The sequence below is a fragment of the Aquarana catesbeiana genome, linkage group LG01 (genome assembly GCF_042186555.1).
Source record: "Aquarana catesbeiana isolate 2022-GZ linkage group LG01, ASM4218655v1, whole genome shotgun sequence".
NCBI lineage: Eukaryota > Metazoa > Chordata > Amphibia > Anura > Ranidae > Aquarana > Aquarana catesbeiana.
Genome location: NC_133324.1, coordinates 596,562,836 through 596,580,622, shown reverse-complemented (window position 1 = coordinate 596,580,622; position 17,787 = coordinate 596,562,836). Strand labels below are relative to the sequence as shown.

General features: G+C 43.4%; 2 protein-coding genes across 2 annotated transcripts in view; one reads left to right on the top strand and one right to left on the bottom strand.

Moving 5' to 3' along the window:
• PURG (purine rich element binding protein G) overlaps positions 1-3,524 on the bottom strand; it is a 56,985-nt gene extending 53,461 nt beyond the window's left edge. Inside the window, exon 1 of the mRNA XM_073598480.1 lies at positions 3,324-3,524. The gene's annotated coding sequence lies outside the window, so the exon portion shown is untranslated. The remainder of the gene's footprint in view (positions 1-3,323) is intronic.
• Positions 3,355-17,787, top strand: part of WRN (WRN RecQ like helicase) — a 248,909-nt gene continuing 234,476 nt past the window's right edge. Inside the window, exon 1 of the mRNA XM_073598473.1 lies at positions 3,355-3,735. The gene's annotated coding sequence lies outside the window, so the exon portion shown is untranslated. The remainder of the gene's footprint in view (positions 3,736-17,787) is intronic.

The window sequence follows — 17,787 nt, the reverse complement described above, 5'->3', positions numbered from 1 at the left end:
GCCCTGTTCACACCACACCGTGTGGATTTTTTCTATGCACGAATCTGCAATGTGTATGCAGTATTCTGCACGGGATAAAAAAGGACATGACATCAATATTGGTGTGAATAGGGCACATAACTGACGTGATGTCCACGTGCATGAAAACCGATGTGAAACTGATGTCTCTGTAAGTGAAATCTGCTCAGTTGTCATGCACGTATGGTGTGAAAGAGCCCTTAGGGTCCTTTCACACGGGCTTGTCCCTGTATGGACTCCGCTTTGCTCAGTAGGGATCGACCCGCTGATCCCCGCTAAGCAGGCGGATGACAGGTCCGTCTCCGCTCACTGTACAGAAACAGACCTGTCAAAGCCTGCTGTCCTCTATGGGAGAAAGTAGGGTTTCCAGCCATCTGGATTTCACGGACAGGATCGTATCGGCAGACACCGGCTGCTCCATAGAGGTGCATAGAGCGTCCGATCAGGTGAGCCTGAAAAACTGACAGGTGGACCTGATCGGAGCAGCCATGTGAAAGGGGCCTAAATCTTAAAGTGGAACTACATTTTCCAAAAACACTTACCTTTAATGTGGAACTAAACCCATTGATTTAACAGTTTTGAAAAAAAAAAAAACAGTTCCATTCCAGGCATGCCAGGAATATAAGTGCCGGTTCACACAGGGGCGACTTGTCAGGCAACCTAGTTGCCTGACAAGTCACCTCCCGTTCTGTACAATGGAACTGTTCTAATAGGAGCGATGCAAGCCGCTCCGACTTAGAAAAAGGTTCCTGTACTTCTTTTGGGGCGACTTGAGGCGACTTGCATAGACTTCTATACAGAAGTCGTTTTGCAAGTCGCCGTGGATGTCGTGTGCAGGTCGCCTCGGTGAGGCGACCTGCAAGTCGTGCCGCCCCTAGTGTGAACCGAGCCTAACTGTCACATTATGAAATGGCTGGTGTCATAACTGATCACATGTGCAGCACCCATGGCAGTTGCAGTTCAAACTGATAGCAGCTTCCTAGGATGAAAACGATAAGGTTCAGGCTGCATTCACACCTGAGTGTTTTCAGCTCATAAAATGCTCGTGAAATTCCTTTAAAAAATGCAAAATCCCATTAATTTCAATGGCACCTGTTCACATCTGAGCGTTTTGAAAAACGCCCTAAGGTCTAAAAAGAACATGGGCTTCTTTGGGGCAGATTACAGGCGTTTTCTGCCTCTAATATTGGTGACCTGAACAAAATCGTGGCAAAACCGCAGTAAAAAAACACGGCAAAATAGCGGTAAAAGCATGCGACTTTGAAACGCTCAGGTGTGAATCCAGCCTCACTTTCATTTTAAAGTGGAACTTTAGTCAGAAAATTAAATCCTGCTAGATCACTTCAGGTCGGCCCCTTTTGCAAGAATAGCTATGTAAAACATTTAAAATAGATGTCTATACTGTTTAATATCCAGTAATACACTATCTCACCTTGCGCTGCACATGCTCCATTGGTCTGTATTTTTAGGCACTTTTAGGTACAGCTGAGTTTGTAGAGGCCGATCTGCTGACAGCCTTAAAGCAGAATTACACCTGCCTATGCTTTACAGCCAAAGAAGCCGCTTCTGTTTGATCTGCAACTGCCATGGTGCTGCACATATGTTCAGTTATAACACCAGCCATTTGATGGTTTGACAGTTTGGTTTTGAGCACAAGCAAATGGGACAGTTAGCAATCCTGACATTCAAGGAATGTAACCATTTTTTAAAACTGTAAAATCGATTAGTTTAGTTCCGCTTTATGATTAACTGTTGTTCAGGGGCTCTGGGCTTCAGAAAAATGGTAGCCTCCAGCAAGAAGAAACAGGAGCAATGCTGGAGGCAATTTATAGCATGCGCTCATTTTGGTAGCATAATTATTAATGTGGAAGGTATGTTCCTTGCTACAGAACATTATTTTTTTATCAAGTTGTTATAAGTAAAGTTCCGCTTTAAGGTATGCCGTAAATGTTAACTGTTTCAGTTATTATGTTTATGATAGCTCTTAACTGATCCGTCAAACCAAACGACTGGGGTCATAGCTGATCAGCGTCGATGAGCTTAGGTAAGTTCAGAAGCTAGTTCTAACCCACCTGAGCAGGCCTGCCAGGAAGCTGTCACTGTACTGTGGCTGCTGTCGGGGCATTTCCTGCAGCCACACATATACAATGGCCGTGTGTATGCGTACCTGCTAAGGGCGAGAATGTCTTGGACTCTGATGATTGGCTCAGTGCAGTAACAGCTACCTGGCCAGCTTGCTCAGATGAGTTCAGACTAGGATCTGAACACACCTGAGTCCACCCCTACGGATAACATGTGCAGCACCAAGGCAAATGCAGATCAAACAGGGGCTAAGATGGCAGCTTCCTTTGGCTGTACAGGAAAGGAAGGTGTAGATCTGCTTTAAAGAGTTTATTTCTTCTACTGTTCAGTGTTGCGTATGAAACATGTGGTGTGTATGAAACATAAAACTGATGATTTTTTTATTTTTAGAAAGAGCGGTTTTCATTTTTTATTTTATATCGGATGGATTTCCTGCAGCCTCTTCCTGTATACCAGCACTCGCTCCAGTGATGGCTGCATGTCATCGCTTAGGTCCGGCTTCCTGTGCATGGCCAATTGTAGTGAATGTAACAAGGTGACAACGCAAGAGAGCCACTGGGAGACAGGGACAGCGTGTTGTCACCCTGCAACAGCACATTTATGGTTATGGCAGGATCGCCAGCTACTATTTTAATGAAAGCTGCTCATTTAAAAAGACGTTAACGCTTTTAAGAGATTTTATTGGTTGGGTTGACATCTACCTTTACAGAAAGGGGGAGGGGGGCATACTTGTACGGTACAACAGCGATCATCTCTCTGGCTTACAACAGACATCTCATCTGCTTACTCAGGGTAAATGCACGGCACAAGTTTGCAAGCGCATGCTAAAAATAGAACAGAAAAAAAAGCACCGTGCAATCGAACGCCGCGCTTGTAGTATTAACTGGATGGGCAGATGAAGCCTAGGATTTACCCTTTGCACTGAAATCCTATATAAATGGGCAGGATGCATGTGTGATGAAATGTATAGCAGCCCATTTCAAGGTGTAGAAAGCATAGGAGGGCATGCATCCATGAGCAGTGTCGTGCACAGGGTAAAGGAAGGCCAGCAGTGGCCAGTAAATGTACCAGCCATCCTTTCCTGACCTTGCAGCTTTCCCTATGAGGATAGCAGAGAGCTACAGACAGGCTGGGGGAGGGTGACAGGTCCCTGCACCATGTCTGTCCTGTCACAAGCTTCTATGCATTGCAGCCGTCCACAGCAGGAGAGGCCTCTTACTCACTGTTACATTGCAGGCCTCCCCGCTCCTTGGTTCAGCCTGGACACCTGCGCTCCTCCTGTTTTCATGGCAGTCCAGGAATGATTTCTCCATCTGCGCGTTGGCGCAGAATGACGTCACCAGCACGGAGCGGCAAGGTCCTGGAGACAAGCCTGACAGGGCGGAAGCTGTCTACACTCTCGGACGGGATTGTGGGGGACACGGCTTGGACCAATCACAAGGCCGAGTAGAGTGCGGGCGGAAGAGTTCTCTCTTGTCAGCTTCAGCTGAGCGGGTGACGGCGCGCCGACTGAACGTGCCTGGCTGTGAGGGCTCAGTGTGTGTGATATGTGTTATTGGGGGGCTTAGTATGCCCGGCTGGTGTCCTTCCCACCTTCCTGGAAAGTTCTAATAGACGTACAGTGACGCTTGGCAAGTAAGTAAAACTTTTCTGTGCGGTCTCACCTGTCCTGCCATGTGTGGGAAGAATAGAGCCTAAGGGGTGAGCGGGTTCTTCCATTACAGAATGGACTGGAGGAAGCAAACTGAGCTCATGTCATACAGAATGCATTGACTGCAATAATGCATGTATACATCATCTACTGTGGGGGGAGATGCAAAATCTGGTGCAGCTCTGCATAGAAACCAGCTTGTTCAATTAAAGTGATTGTAAACAACCGCCTTGTAAAACAACCTATTCAGTTTAAAATAGAAATAAAAGGCAAAACATTTTTAATTAGATCTATAAAAAACAAAACAAACATTATAATTACCCTTTTTTTGCCTTTTTTTAAAATAAGTGATTACATAATCTCTGTTCTCAGCTGCATAAGAGCTGGGGGAAGCAGCAGCACACTGAGCTTCCCAGTAAAGGGAGGGAGTGCAGGGAGGTGTGTCAGGACTAAGGACGAGCTCCGGCGTGTTCGCATGCTGCACGTGCAGAGCCCGCCAGGAAGTCGGCACTGCACAGCGCTAATCACAAGCAGTGAGACATTTCTCGATGTGCGGCTGCAAAGATCGGGAAATGTCTCCCTGCCTGTGATTAGCGCAGCGCATTGCCGACTTCCTGGCGGGCATGGCACGTGCAGCTTGCGAACACGCCGGAGCTCATCCTTAGTCAGGACAAATCTGATCGTTGGAGGAGAGTACACTGAGTGCCAGTTCACACAGGGGCAACCCAACTTAAAGTTGCCTCCAGGACAGGCGACTTTGGCTGTGGCCAATCACAGAATAATCATCTCAGTGGGAGGGAGGGTTGGTTGCCTGGGTAAACGTGGGAAGTACCTGGGTAAATTATTTTCTTTTTCCTGTAAAGTCGCTTCAATATAGATGGAGTTCCGACTTGGAGGCAACTTCCATTGCTTACAAGTCGGATCTCAAGCCGCTGTAGTGTGAACCGCCACTTAGTTCCCAGCATAGCAAGAGAACTGACCACAGTGTGCTCCCTTGCTTAGTGTGGTCAGTTTGTAACAGGAAAGCAAGAGGAATAGCAGGATCACCAGGGATTCCACATAAAAGAAACCTACAAACAGAACAGGACTTTCTCATACAAGTACATGGTACAATACTTTAAGGTTTTTTCTTCCTTCATGCATTCGATGCATGAAGGTAAAAACCTTCTTTGCGCAGCCCCCCCCCCAATACTTACCTGAGCCCCTTCACGATCCAGTGATATGCAGAGCCTTGGCTCTCCGGGACTCTCACTCATTAGCTGTACCGTCGGCTCCCTTACCTGTCAATCACAGCCAGTGGGCCAATTAGGAGAGAAAGGGGTGGCGCTGGATGGACACACATAGCAGAGGTTCGGGAGCGAGCCTACTTGGGTTTCCCCATTGTTTCCTATAAAGGCAGGAGGGAGGGGCCTGAAGCACTTGCGTATATATATATATATATATATATATATATATATATATTAGGGTTGTACCGATACTAGTATCGGCACCGATACCGAGCATTTGCCCAAGTACTTGTACTCGGGCAAATGCTCCCGATGCTTCCCCCGATACCTAGAGGACAGCTGTGATCGGCGCGTGGGGGAGTTACAAGATTCTCCCCCAGCGGCTTTCAGCAGCTTTAGTGACATACAGCGGTGATCGGTCACCGCTGACTGTCACTGCATCCTCCTCCATGCCCCCTCCGTTCCTCTGTCCCCCTCCGCTGTCCCCTGCATTCCTCTCTCCTTATCTGTCCCCTCCGTTCTCCCCCTCCGTTCCTCTCTCCTTATCTGTCCCCTCCGTTCTCCCCCTCCGTTCCTCTCTCCTTATCTGTCCCCCTCCGTTCTCCCCCTCCGTTCCTCTCTCCTTATCTGTCCCCTCCGTTCTCCCCCTCCGTTCCTCTCTCCTTATCTGTCCCCTCCGTTCTCCCCCTCAGTTCCTCCGTCCTCCTCCTCCTTCCTTTGTGAATGGACAGAGTCAGCTGACTCTGTCTATTCACATAACTGAAACATTGTAATCTCCTGTGATTACGATGTGTCAGTTTATGAATGGAGAGGAGCCGCTGTCTTCTCTCCATTCATTCTCAGTGCAGCTGAGGCTGCAGAGAAAGGGACTGGGGAATCTCTATCCTCTGTCTCTTTCTCTGTCTCAAGGGGGAGATATCAGAGGTCTGTTAAGACCCCTGATATCTCACCAAAGCCCCCCAAAAGGGCTGATTAAAAAAAAACAAAAAAAACAATAAAGAATAAAAAAAAATGATTGTAAAAAATAAAAATTGTAAAAAAAAAAAAAAAAAAAACCACACACACATACAACGTGCGCCCCCCCCCCCCCCAAAAAAATAGCAAAAAAAAAAAAAACTGTCACTTGACATTAAAAAAAAAGTATCTGTAATCGGTATCGGCGAGTTCTTGAAAAAAAGTATCGGTACTTGTACTCGGTCCTAAAAAAGTGGTATCGGGACAACCCTAATATATATATATATATATATAATTTATTGTGTGTGTACATATGTTGCGTTCGGCAAGTGGTTTGCCGAGATTATGGCTGAAGCTATCAACCTTAATCATAAACAGTACCCTTTTTTTGCTACCAGCGGCTGGCTTTCTCATGAAAGCATTCCAAGCAGCTCCTGAGCCGCTGGAATGCTTTCAGAAGCGGCGGGAGGGGACGTAACCTCTCCCCCGCCGCTCGTCTGTGTTTTTTGAGCTTAACGTTTCTGCCAGTTTGCCCGAGAAACAATCTGATGGTGTGGCCGGCTGCTCTTTGATCATCTCTATGGCCTTGGAGGACCAGAGCAACGTCATGACGTCACTTCCGGCCTAGGCTGAAGGTATATATATAATTTATTAACTATACTATAAACTATAATATATATATATATATATATATATATATATATATATGTTTTTTTTTTTGATCTTTTGCTTTTAAAGGTACAAAAGAAATTTAGTTTTTTTTTTTGGCACCAGATCTCTCCATAAGAGGACCTCTCATCCTTATTTCTATTTACATTCCTTGTAATAGGAAAAATAAAAAGTTAAATAAATCAGAAATAAAATATTTTAAGCGCCCCAGCCCTCTGTGCTCGCGCGCAGAACCGAACGCATACGTAAGTTACGTACGCATATGTAAACGATGTATGCACCACACATGTGAGGTATTACCACGAACGCTGGGGTGATAGAAATATTTCTAACGTTAGACCTCCTCTGTAACTCTAAACAGATAACCAAAGGCATTTAAAGCGTTGCAATACGTAGTTTGTCGCCATTCCATGAGCAATTTTAAAGTGTGACAAAAATTGGGGTAAATATTGTGTTTTAATTATTTTTTAAAATTCATTAATGTGTGTTTTTTTCCCCCAAAAAAACGCTACTGAAATACTGTGTGACATAAAAAATTTCAACAGTTGCCATTTTATTACCTAGGGTTTCTGCTAAAAAAAATTGTATAATGTTTGGAGGATTTTCTAGCAAAAAATAGTAATACTGATTTAACCTCCCTGGCGGTATTCCCGAGTGTGGCTCGAGGTTATTTTCAGTACCAATAGCGATAACCCTGAGCTAGACTCGGGCTTGCATCGCAGTATCCAGGTACAGGTACTTACCTTGTCCCAAGGATCCCACCATGTATTCCCGCTGTGTCCCTTGGCCGGAACCTCCGCCCGGTGCTCTTTGTGTTCTGGGATCCGTTCCCTGCGAGCGTCGTGATGTATGGGAGTGGAACCGGTGGCAATTTCAAAAAGTACAAATCATAACACACACACACTACATTGTAATCTTATAGGATTACATTACTGTATCAAATCATTTCACCTCAGTTTGTCCCCAGTGCTTTGTCCAGTGCCCTGCCTGAACTTTTACCATTCTTTTCTGCCTGGAAACTTGAGAACGTCCATGGCATCCAAAAAGCGTCCCTTTAGGTCAAAAGCGGTTTTAGACCAGGTAGAAAACAGCGATAGTGAATTAGAATCACTTGCAGAATTGAGCGATAGTGATTTGTGGGGAAATTCATCATCAGACACTGAAAGTGAAGGCAGCGACGATTCTGCGACTGAGCCCAGTGATGTGCGGACTTGGTGTTCTGTTGACTGTGGTATGGATAACGCAGCGCCCCCAAGATTCCCATTTACTGGAGCACCTGGTATGAAAGCAGACGTTGAAGATGACAACCCCTTGACATACTTAAAACTATTTCTGACCGATGAGGTTATTGGAAAAATAGTTACTGAGACAAACAGGTACCAAGAGCAATAATTAGCTACTACGCATCAGAAATTTCCAAGAAGCAGAAAGTGGGAACCAGTGATGACCTAAGAGGACATTTGGACATTTCTGGGCCTAATAATACTTCAGGGAGTGGTGGGGAAACCCTTACAGAAGTGGTATTGGACAACTAACAAATTATTTACCACGGTCATGTCAGAGTACAGATTTTCCCTGATAATTAAATATTTACACTTTGAAAACAATGAAGAATTTGACAAAACTACTCATCCTGCACCAAAACCCAAGAAAATTTGGAAGTATCTCAAATAATTCTAAATAATTTCCAATGGAGCTATGTGCCAGAAAGAGATATCAGCATAGATGAAAGTCTAATGGCCTACATCAGCTAGGTACATTGCATCAAAGAGAGCGCGATTTGGTGTAAAATTCTTCATGCTATGCGAATTGTCAACTGGCTACATTTGGAATTCTGTCCTATACACTGGGAAAGGAACAAAATTCAATCCAAAGTACAACTATGGAATTTAAACATCTTCCGTTCTTTCACTGATTGCGTAACTACCAACAACTTTTACACATCTCCTGATCTTTATGAGTTTCTTCTGCAAAACAAAACAGATGCCTATGGAACCGTTAGGGCTAACCGGTGTGACATGCCGCCAATGTTTGGCAATAAGAAGCTGAAGACTGGAGAAATGGTGATGGCAAGACAAGAAAGATGTGTGCCTAATGTGTACAATCCATAATACCTCCACTGTTATGGCAAGATGGCAAGACAAGAAAGATGTGTGCCTAATGTGTACAATCCATAATACCTCCACTGTTAGACCCCTTTCACACTGGGGCGGTTTGCAGGCGGTATTGCACTAAAAATACCGCCTGCAAACCGCCCCTAAACAGCCTCCGCTGTTTGTTCAGTGTGAAAGCCCGAGGGCTTTCACACTGAAGCGGTGCGCAGGCAGGACGGTGAAAAAAGTCCTGCAAACCGCTTTTTTGGAGCGGTGAAGGAGTGGTGTATTCACCGCTCCTTCACCGCTCCTGCCCATTGAAATCAACGGGACAGCGCGGCTATAGCCGCGCTGTACGAGGGATTTTAACCCTTTTTCGGCCGCCAGCGGGGGTTAAAACCACACCGCTAACGGCCGAATACCGCTGCGAGAACGACGGTACAGCAGCGCTAAAGATAGCGCTGTTGTACCGCCGACGCCCCCACCGCCCCAGTGTGAAAGGGGCCTTATGGTATGCACGAAAGGTGGGAAAGAAATGAAGCCACAAGTAGTGAGAGACTACAATTACACCATGAGAGGTGTTGACAGATCCGACCAAGTAATGACGTTCTACCCAGCAATGAGGAAACGGCAAAAGAAGTACTAAAAGAAGATCTTCAGGCATTTTCTTGAGCAATGCTTGTAGAATGCCTACATTCTGCTAAAAAAAAAGTGACAAGCCTATGATTCATTCTGACTTTATTTGGAAAGTTGCTGAACGGATCTTTGTGAACCACCAAACACTAATGGCTCTGAATAGAGCTGGAAGTCGTGCTGTTGACGTTGTCAACCCGGAACGCCTGATTGGTGGTCACTTCATGGACTACATCCCACCAACCGAGAAAAAGGCAGCACCTACAAGGATGTGCATGGTTTGTTGCTCAAAGCGAGATAACAGTGGAAAGAAAATCCGAAAGAAAACCAGGTTCCATTGTCCTGATTGTGACGTCAGTTTGTGCAGTCCTATGTTTCAAAATGTTTCATACCTTGGATGTTTACTGAAACAATATGAATTGCCTAGTATTACAGTGACTAGTAATCTTGCACCCTTTGGACAAATTTCAGTGTTTTTGATTTGAATACGTTATTGAATAAAATGTATTATTTATAGTTATTGTATTATAACTTATGATTTTGTGTTTCAAACTTTATTATGCCTGGGATGTCTACTAGACTCTTGTTTGGACAGATTTAAGTGAGTTATTCCTAAGAATTACAGGCCTACAATATAAAACAACAAATTTCCATGCAAAACAATGTACCGCTTTGACATTCAAAAATCGAACATAATCCTACTGCCAGGGAGGTTAAACATGTACAGCAGTGGCCAAAAGTTTTGAGAATGACACACATTAATTTTCACAAAGTCTGCTGCCTCAGTTTTTTTTTTTTTCAATGGCAATTTGCATATACTTCAGAATGTTATGTAGAGTGATCCGATTAATTGCAAGGTCCCTCTTTGCCATGAAAAAACATTTCCACTGCATTTGTGAAGAAGGCTTCAGGGCACCCAAGAAAGTCCAGCAAGCGCAAGGAACATCTCTTATGGTTGATTCAGCTGCGGGATCAGGGCACCACCAGTGCAGAGCTTGCTCAGGAATGGCAGCAGGCAGGTGTGAGTACATCTGCAGGCACAGTGAGGTGAAGAGTTTTGGAGAGTGGCCTGGTGTCAAGAAGGGCAGCAAAGAAGCCACTTCTCTCCAGGAAAAACATCAGGAACAGACTGATATTCTGCAAAAGGTACAGGGATTGAACTGCTGAGAACTGTAATTTTCTCTGATAAATCAAAAACATCCTCTGAGAGCAACTTCTCCCAACCAGCCAAGATCAGTTTGGTGAGCAACAATGCCTTGTCCAGCATAATGGAGCACCTTGCCATGAGGCAAAAGTGATAACTGAATGGCTTGGGGAACAAAACATTGAACTTTGTGTCCATGGCTAGGAAACTCCCCAGACCTTTTTTACATAAATGTATGACTCAGAGGGTTGGCCGTGTCATTGCCAACATCCCTTGTAATTTTTAGAACTAGATGTGTACCTCAAAATGGGATTTTAAGGGCAATGCAGAAATTGGCAGTGTTGAATTATAGTTAAAAAGAAGTTTATTGATACAAAAACGAATAGGATATACATGAACATACACATTGATCTAGTTAAGAATAATTATAAAAACATCAGATATATGGAAACATATGATGCATCCTACTGCTAGTTACAAGTACCACCCCCGATAGGTGTGATGGCGTCCTGATAGCAGATTTCCAACGCGTTTCAACTTATTGTAGGGATAAAGTCTTCCTCAGGGAGGGACTGCATCACATTCTAAAATTTTAAGTAACAGCATGATTATTGGTATATACTTAAATATTTGTTTGTTACCTATATCTACAGAAATCGCATTACAACAGAAAAGTATTATATGCGACTTACATTTGCGACTACAGAAATCGCATTACAACAGAAAAGTATTATATGCGACTTACATTTGCGACTACAGAAAATCGCATTACAACAGAAAAGTATTATATGCGACTTACATTTGCGACTACAGAAATCGCATTACAACAGAAAAGTATTATATGCGACTTACATTTGCATTTAACTGTGAAAAATCGCTTTCCCAGTGCTGGCAGGGGTCCTAACACGTGATTGTCAATGCTGCTCAAATATCCTCTACGGGATGGCCTGGTATATTGTGAAGAAACCAGTATTTGGCAGTCGTAATAATTAAACAACTGAAAAACATGAAGGTATAAGGGAAATGCTAAGAAATTGAACATCAAAGAGGTCAAAGAATGGAAATAATGGTGATTCGTAGGGGAAATAAGGTTCCCCAGGGCCATCATAGAGTAAAAGAGATCAAATACCTTAAATTGATTGTGTCAGGTGTATTGTTCCAAGTGGCAGGGAGCTCCGGTCCTGGAGTACCTCTCTGTAACAAAGCCAGTTGTGGAATGCTGCCTGTGGCCATCCCTGACCTTAATCCTATTGAGAACTTGTGGTCAATCCTCAAGAGGCAGATGGAAAAAAAAAAAAAACCTCACAAATTCTGACAAACTCCAAGCATTGATTATGCAAGAATGGGCTGTCATCAGTCAGGATGTGGCCCAGAAGTTGTTTGACAGAATGCTAGGGCGAATTGCAGAGGTCTTGAAAAAGAAGGGTCAACACTGCAAGTATCGACTCTTTGCATAAACCTGAAGCCTTTGACACTTATGAAATGCTTGTAATTATACTTCATAGGGGTGCTGAAATTAATCGTTGCGTTGATGCATCGCGATTCGGGTGTCCCCCGATGAGGCATCGATGCATAAGGACCGGAAAATCGATGTCTGGTGACGTCATTTTTACTAGCCCCGCCCCTCCTGGGAAAGCAATCCGAGCGTATTTTTAAAATGACTTCATTTTAATTAATTTTGTATTACAATGGATGCTGTGCCCCCGCTGTATGTGCTTTTTAAAAAACGATGTCCCTTCATACCGAATTTCGCCGTAGTACGATCATGTGACTCCCGGCCTGTCCCGCCCCTCTCCGCTTTTCTCTTCCGTCTCCTGAGTCCTGACGTCAGCGGGGAATTCTCAGTCCCACCCGCCTCTCTTCTGATATGATAACTATAGTCAGCGGGTGGGACTGAGGATTCCCCGCTGACGTCAGGACTCAGGAGACACGTGAGAGAAGAGCGGAGAGGGGCGGGACGAGCCGGGAGTCACATGATCGTACTACGGCGAAATTCGGTATGAAGTGACATCGTTTTTTAAAAAGCACATACAGCGGGGGCACAGCATCCATTGTAATACAACTTTTATTAAAAGAAATTAATTGTGTGTGGGGGAGTTAGTGATGGCTGCATTTAATGGGCACAGGTGGCTGCGTTTGACGGGCACAAGTGGCTGCATTTGATGGGGGAGGTTCAGTATTTTTAAGTTTGTTTGCGCCTCCCCAAAAAATTTTGAGCAGCAGCTGCCACTGGTCAGCACAGAGACAGTGCAGGGAACTTCACAGGGCTGTTTGTCATCTGTGGATTCTATCCCTTCTGACCTCCAAGCAGCCGTGTGTTTGTGAATCTCTGTACCCTGTAGTTCACTGGATTAGTACACTTTTTAAGGGAGTGAGGTTATTTTTAATTCAAAGCGGAGTTCCAGTCAGTTTTAAGTTTATTAGAAGTCAGCAGCTACAAAAAAAGTGCATCTTCAGACTTTTAATAAATAGACACTCACCTGTCCCACAATCCAGCGACGTGGCCACCCAAACCCTCCCTTCTCTCCCCTGCCTGTCCACAGCGCTGGCAATACTACTGTGGGCATCCGGCTGTGACAGCTTGCAGCTTCACAGCCGGGTGCGCATGTCTCACTGCGCTTTCCTGCATAACCAGGCAATCTTTTGGGAACTGTGATGTGTCCCAGAAGATTGCAGGGTGGAAGGGCCGCCTAGGCGGCCCAAGCAGAAGTGGGAGCTCGTCGGTAATCGTGATGCATCGCGGAATCTAATCGAATCGTTGACCAGATAATCGTAATCTAATCGAATCGTGAGACCAGTGAAGATGTGCACCCCTAATACTTCAGTATGCCATAGTAACATCTGAAAAAAAAAAAAATATAAAAGCACTGAAACAGCAGACTTTGTGAAAACAGCAAGGACAATCTCTAACAATATATTAACCACTTCCAGACCACCCCATAGCAAATATACTGCTACAGGTCGGCCGTTCTGTGGAGAATCACATATACACGTGATTCTGCACATCCGCCTAGGGGGTGCACTGCTTCTGCTGTGATTACTCACAGCAGAAACCAAGTGCCGGGCAATGGATGTCTGCCGGCGCCCGCCAATTGCTGGGCAAAGACACAGGACGGAGCTCTGCCTATGAAAACAGGGCAGAGCTCCATTTTGACAGGGGGGGGGGGGGGGGGGGGGATTTTGTGTTACTGGCAGGGAAAAAAAATGATCACATCCCTTAGTAAAAGCAGCACACAGTTTACACAAAAACACAGGCTAGGCACACCCTATGATTGCCCTAAATGTTTAACCCCTTCCCAGCCAGTGTTATTAGGACAGTGACTGTGTATATTTTTTGCCCTGATCACTGTATTAGTGTCACTGGTTCCCACAAAGTGCCAGTGTTTAATTCATCGCATTATCGCAGTCCTGGTATGTGTCACTGATCACCCCCATTACTAGTATATATTTAAAAAATAAATAAATATAAACTCTAGTATATATCCCATAGTTTGTAGACGTTATTACTTTTGCGCAAACCAATCAATATATGCTTATTGAGATAGATATAGATATATATCTATATCTATCTCTTTTTTACCAAAATCATGTAGCAGAATACATACTGGCCTAAATTTTTATAAAGAACTTACAATTTTTTTACTGGATATGTCTTAAAGCAGAAAGTAAAAAAAAAAAAAAAAAAAAAATAGTATCTCTATCATCTCCACACACACATCGGTGCCCTATCAGTGCCCATCACTGCTGCCTCATCAGCGTACATCAATGAAGGAGAAAAATTCCCCTTTTTAAAATTTTCTAACAAAATCTAAATATATATATATATATATAATATATTTATTATTTATTTATTTTTTTTTTAAATTCGTATTTTTTTTTAAAACAAAAAATTAAAAACCGCAAAGGTGATCAAATACCACCAAAAGAAAGCTCTCTTTGTGGGAAAAAAATGATAAAAAATTTCATGTGGGTACAGTGTTGTATGACCGCGCAATTGTCATTCAAAGTGCTTCAGTGCTGAAAGCTGAAAATTGGTCTGGATAGGAGGGGGGGTTTAAGTGCCCTGTAAGCAAATGGTTAAAGAAGAAGATACAGGTCTGTGAGAGCCAGAAATCTTGCTTGTTTGTAGGTGACCAAATACTTATTTTCCACCATTTGCAAATAAATTCTTTCAAAAATCAGACAATGTGATAGTCTGGATTTGTTTTTACATTTTGTCTCTCATAGTTGAGGTATACCTATGATGACAATTACAGGCCTCTCTCATCTTTTTAAGTGGGAGTACTTGCACAATTGGTGGCTGACTAAATACTTTTTTGCCCCACTTTATATATATTTTATATCTCAAAAACGCAGAGGTGATCAAATACCACCAAAAGAAAGCTCTGTTTGTGAGAAAAAAAAATGACATACATTTTTTTGGGAGTACAGTGTCGCATGACCGAGCAATTGTCAGTTCAAATAATGCAGTGTCGAGGGTGAAGTTTTCGCCTTAATAAATGTGGAAAACAAGAATACAATGCTTAATTTTTGTATAAATCCTGAAAAAGGGATCTAAGGCATCTGGATAGTTTTCATCTTCACTGCCTCCTCACTGCCTAATTTAACTCTATATATAATGCTGCAGTACTGTTCTACAATTGTGTGTTCCCGTTTTAAACACTCCTATACCCACTGAAGTGGCAAAACTCAAGTAATTCACAGAGATGGGGGAAAAAAAAACCTACATTGTACCTGTTTATCCGCAGCCTCCTAAAATGCACAGGCCAAATGCTTTTTCTCAGCTCCTTCAGTCAGGGAAGAGATCTGACATCATGTGCTGCACAGTGTGGAAAAGAAAGCTGAATGTAATCTGAGACCTGAGTGGAGGGAAAGGACAACCCCTTCCACCTCACACACAGTCTCATAGAGAAATATGCACAGCTAAGACTCAGTCACCTTCTGTGTGCTGTAGGGAATGCTGGGCCACCTCCCAGAATTCTGTGGAGGGAAGAGAGAGGAGACAGAAATCACACTAGGTGTTTTGGATTGAGGCTAATATACACTATCTGTATGGATTTTAACTCACATGCCACTGTTTACAACTGTGCATGCACAGACGCATAGCTCTGGAGGCAGATTATCTGTGTAACAGTACATCCAAATATTTAAATGTGTGCAGGATCGAAAGAACATCCCTGGAAGCAGGCAATTTCTCTTCAGGGCCACTTGTCTGTCCCTGTACTCTTGCAAACGCTCAGATGTGCGATTTACCAGCATGTCCTGGATTTGTACAGGTGGCTGTATGCATCACTTGTCACTCCCTACCCATACAAATGCCTTTTCATGCTTTACAACTCTCTATGACAGGAAGATTTTCTAGGCTGTTAGAAGCTGACTGGAACCACCTCTAGCGTCTTTGTTGGGATCTTTAAAGTGGTTGTAAACCTCTGTGTTTTTTTTTTTTTTTTTTTTTCTTTTTATTAAAATAACAAATCTGTCTATACTTACCTGCTCTGTGCAGTTGTTTTGCACAAAGCAGCTCCAATACTCCTGGCCCCTCCTCTTTGGCGGTTGTCCCTATGGAAAGCTGCTTTCCATGGGGACACCTGTGCGTGCTCGCTTCCGAGTCCCGCTGCTGCGTCCACAGCTCCTGTGTCACAGCATTTGATTTACAGCAGTGGGAGCAGTACAGTCCAATGTAGGAAAAATGCAGCATGTGCTACTTTTTATTTGCTGTTTTTTCTGATCGTGACTGTGGGGGCCCTTGGGTTTGAGGGCCAGTTCACACCATAGAAACGCAGTCCGCATGCATTCTGGATGCATTTCTGGTGTGTTTTTTTTTATGCTTTCCAGTGCATTTTTTCCCCCTCTTTTTTTTTCTTCACCTTAAATGGGGACATGTGCATTCTGGAGTGTTTTTGGTGCGTTTTATGCGTGTTCCAGTCTGTTTTACTGCATTCTAATACATTTCAGTGCAGAAAAAATGCAGCATGTTATACTTTTTTTTTTTTTTTTCTGGAAAACAAACACCCTGGAACTGACTGCACTGGTGCAATGGCTGCTATGCCATTAGAAACCATATAACTTACTATCTATGTGTTTCTGATGCAGAAAAGAAAATGCACTGGGCTGCATGTGGTGTGAACCAGCCGTTAAAGTGTAACTTTTTGCTAACAAATAAAAATGGGCGAACAGGCAGGATTTTTTTTTTTTTTTTTGTTTTGTTTACAAACTTCTTTATTCAAGAATATATGGTGGCACAAGAAAATATTGCACATCAAAATAAAAAAAAGGGACAATGCATTGTATAAAGGTAATCAAAAGATCATCTAGTTACATTCTGTTAACAAAATTGCAAAGCAAATTTGTAAGATAAATAAACCTTTTGATACTTAACTGTAAATAATGTGATGTGATTGAAAAAGTTACATTCTTAAACACATAAGTAATATAATATATTTGTAATTGATGAATATCTTAAGTTCTTAAAGTGGGGTTCCACCCAAAAAAACAAACATACCTGAAAAATTCAAAAAACAAAAAAACATTTGGATATTATTTTTTTTTTTTTTTTTTTACTTACCTCTAAATGCTTGTTGCTAGGTGGTCCCTCGTAGTCTGCCTCTTCCTTTGCCTGGGCTGGTGACATCACTTCCGCCTCGGCACAGGAAGGGCTCCGCTCTGTTCCCTCCCTCCTGTCAATCATCTGGGACCCATTACAGGTCCCAGGTGATTGAGCGGCCAATCATGGCGCGCGGCGCCGCTCGCGCATGCGCAGTGGGTGCCAGGCTGTGAAGCCACAGCCCGGCGCCCACAGTTGAAATGCCGGCGCCGACGAGCAGAGGGGGGGGACGAGCGGGGCTTCGATCCCCCGCATCGCTGGACCCAGGGACAGGTAAGTGTCCAATTAAAAGTCAGCAGCTGCAGTATTTGTAGCTGCTGACTTTTAATTTTTTTTTTTTTTTTTTTTGACGGCCCCCCTGGGTGGAACCCCACTTTAACTGGATTTTTTAATATGTGAGATAAGGGGCTAAATTATTTTGTGGAATGTTTTTAATAGTCCCGAAAGTGAGTAGGGATTAAATACCTACGATCCTGTAATTGCTGACACAATCTCTTGTAAACGTTCAGAATCGTACTCTCCTTTCATATAAAGCGGAAAAAGCACTTAGATGGTCTAAAGCAAAAAATTTTCTATCAAGGCACTCCTATTCTATGATGTTCGTTTGGAAACTCAATCAATACATTGGACCGCCTCATATTTACAAATTAAAGACTGCCTCAAGTCAAGTAGTCACAAACCCAAAAGACATCCTATCTATTTTCCAAAAAATT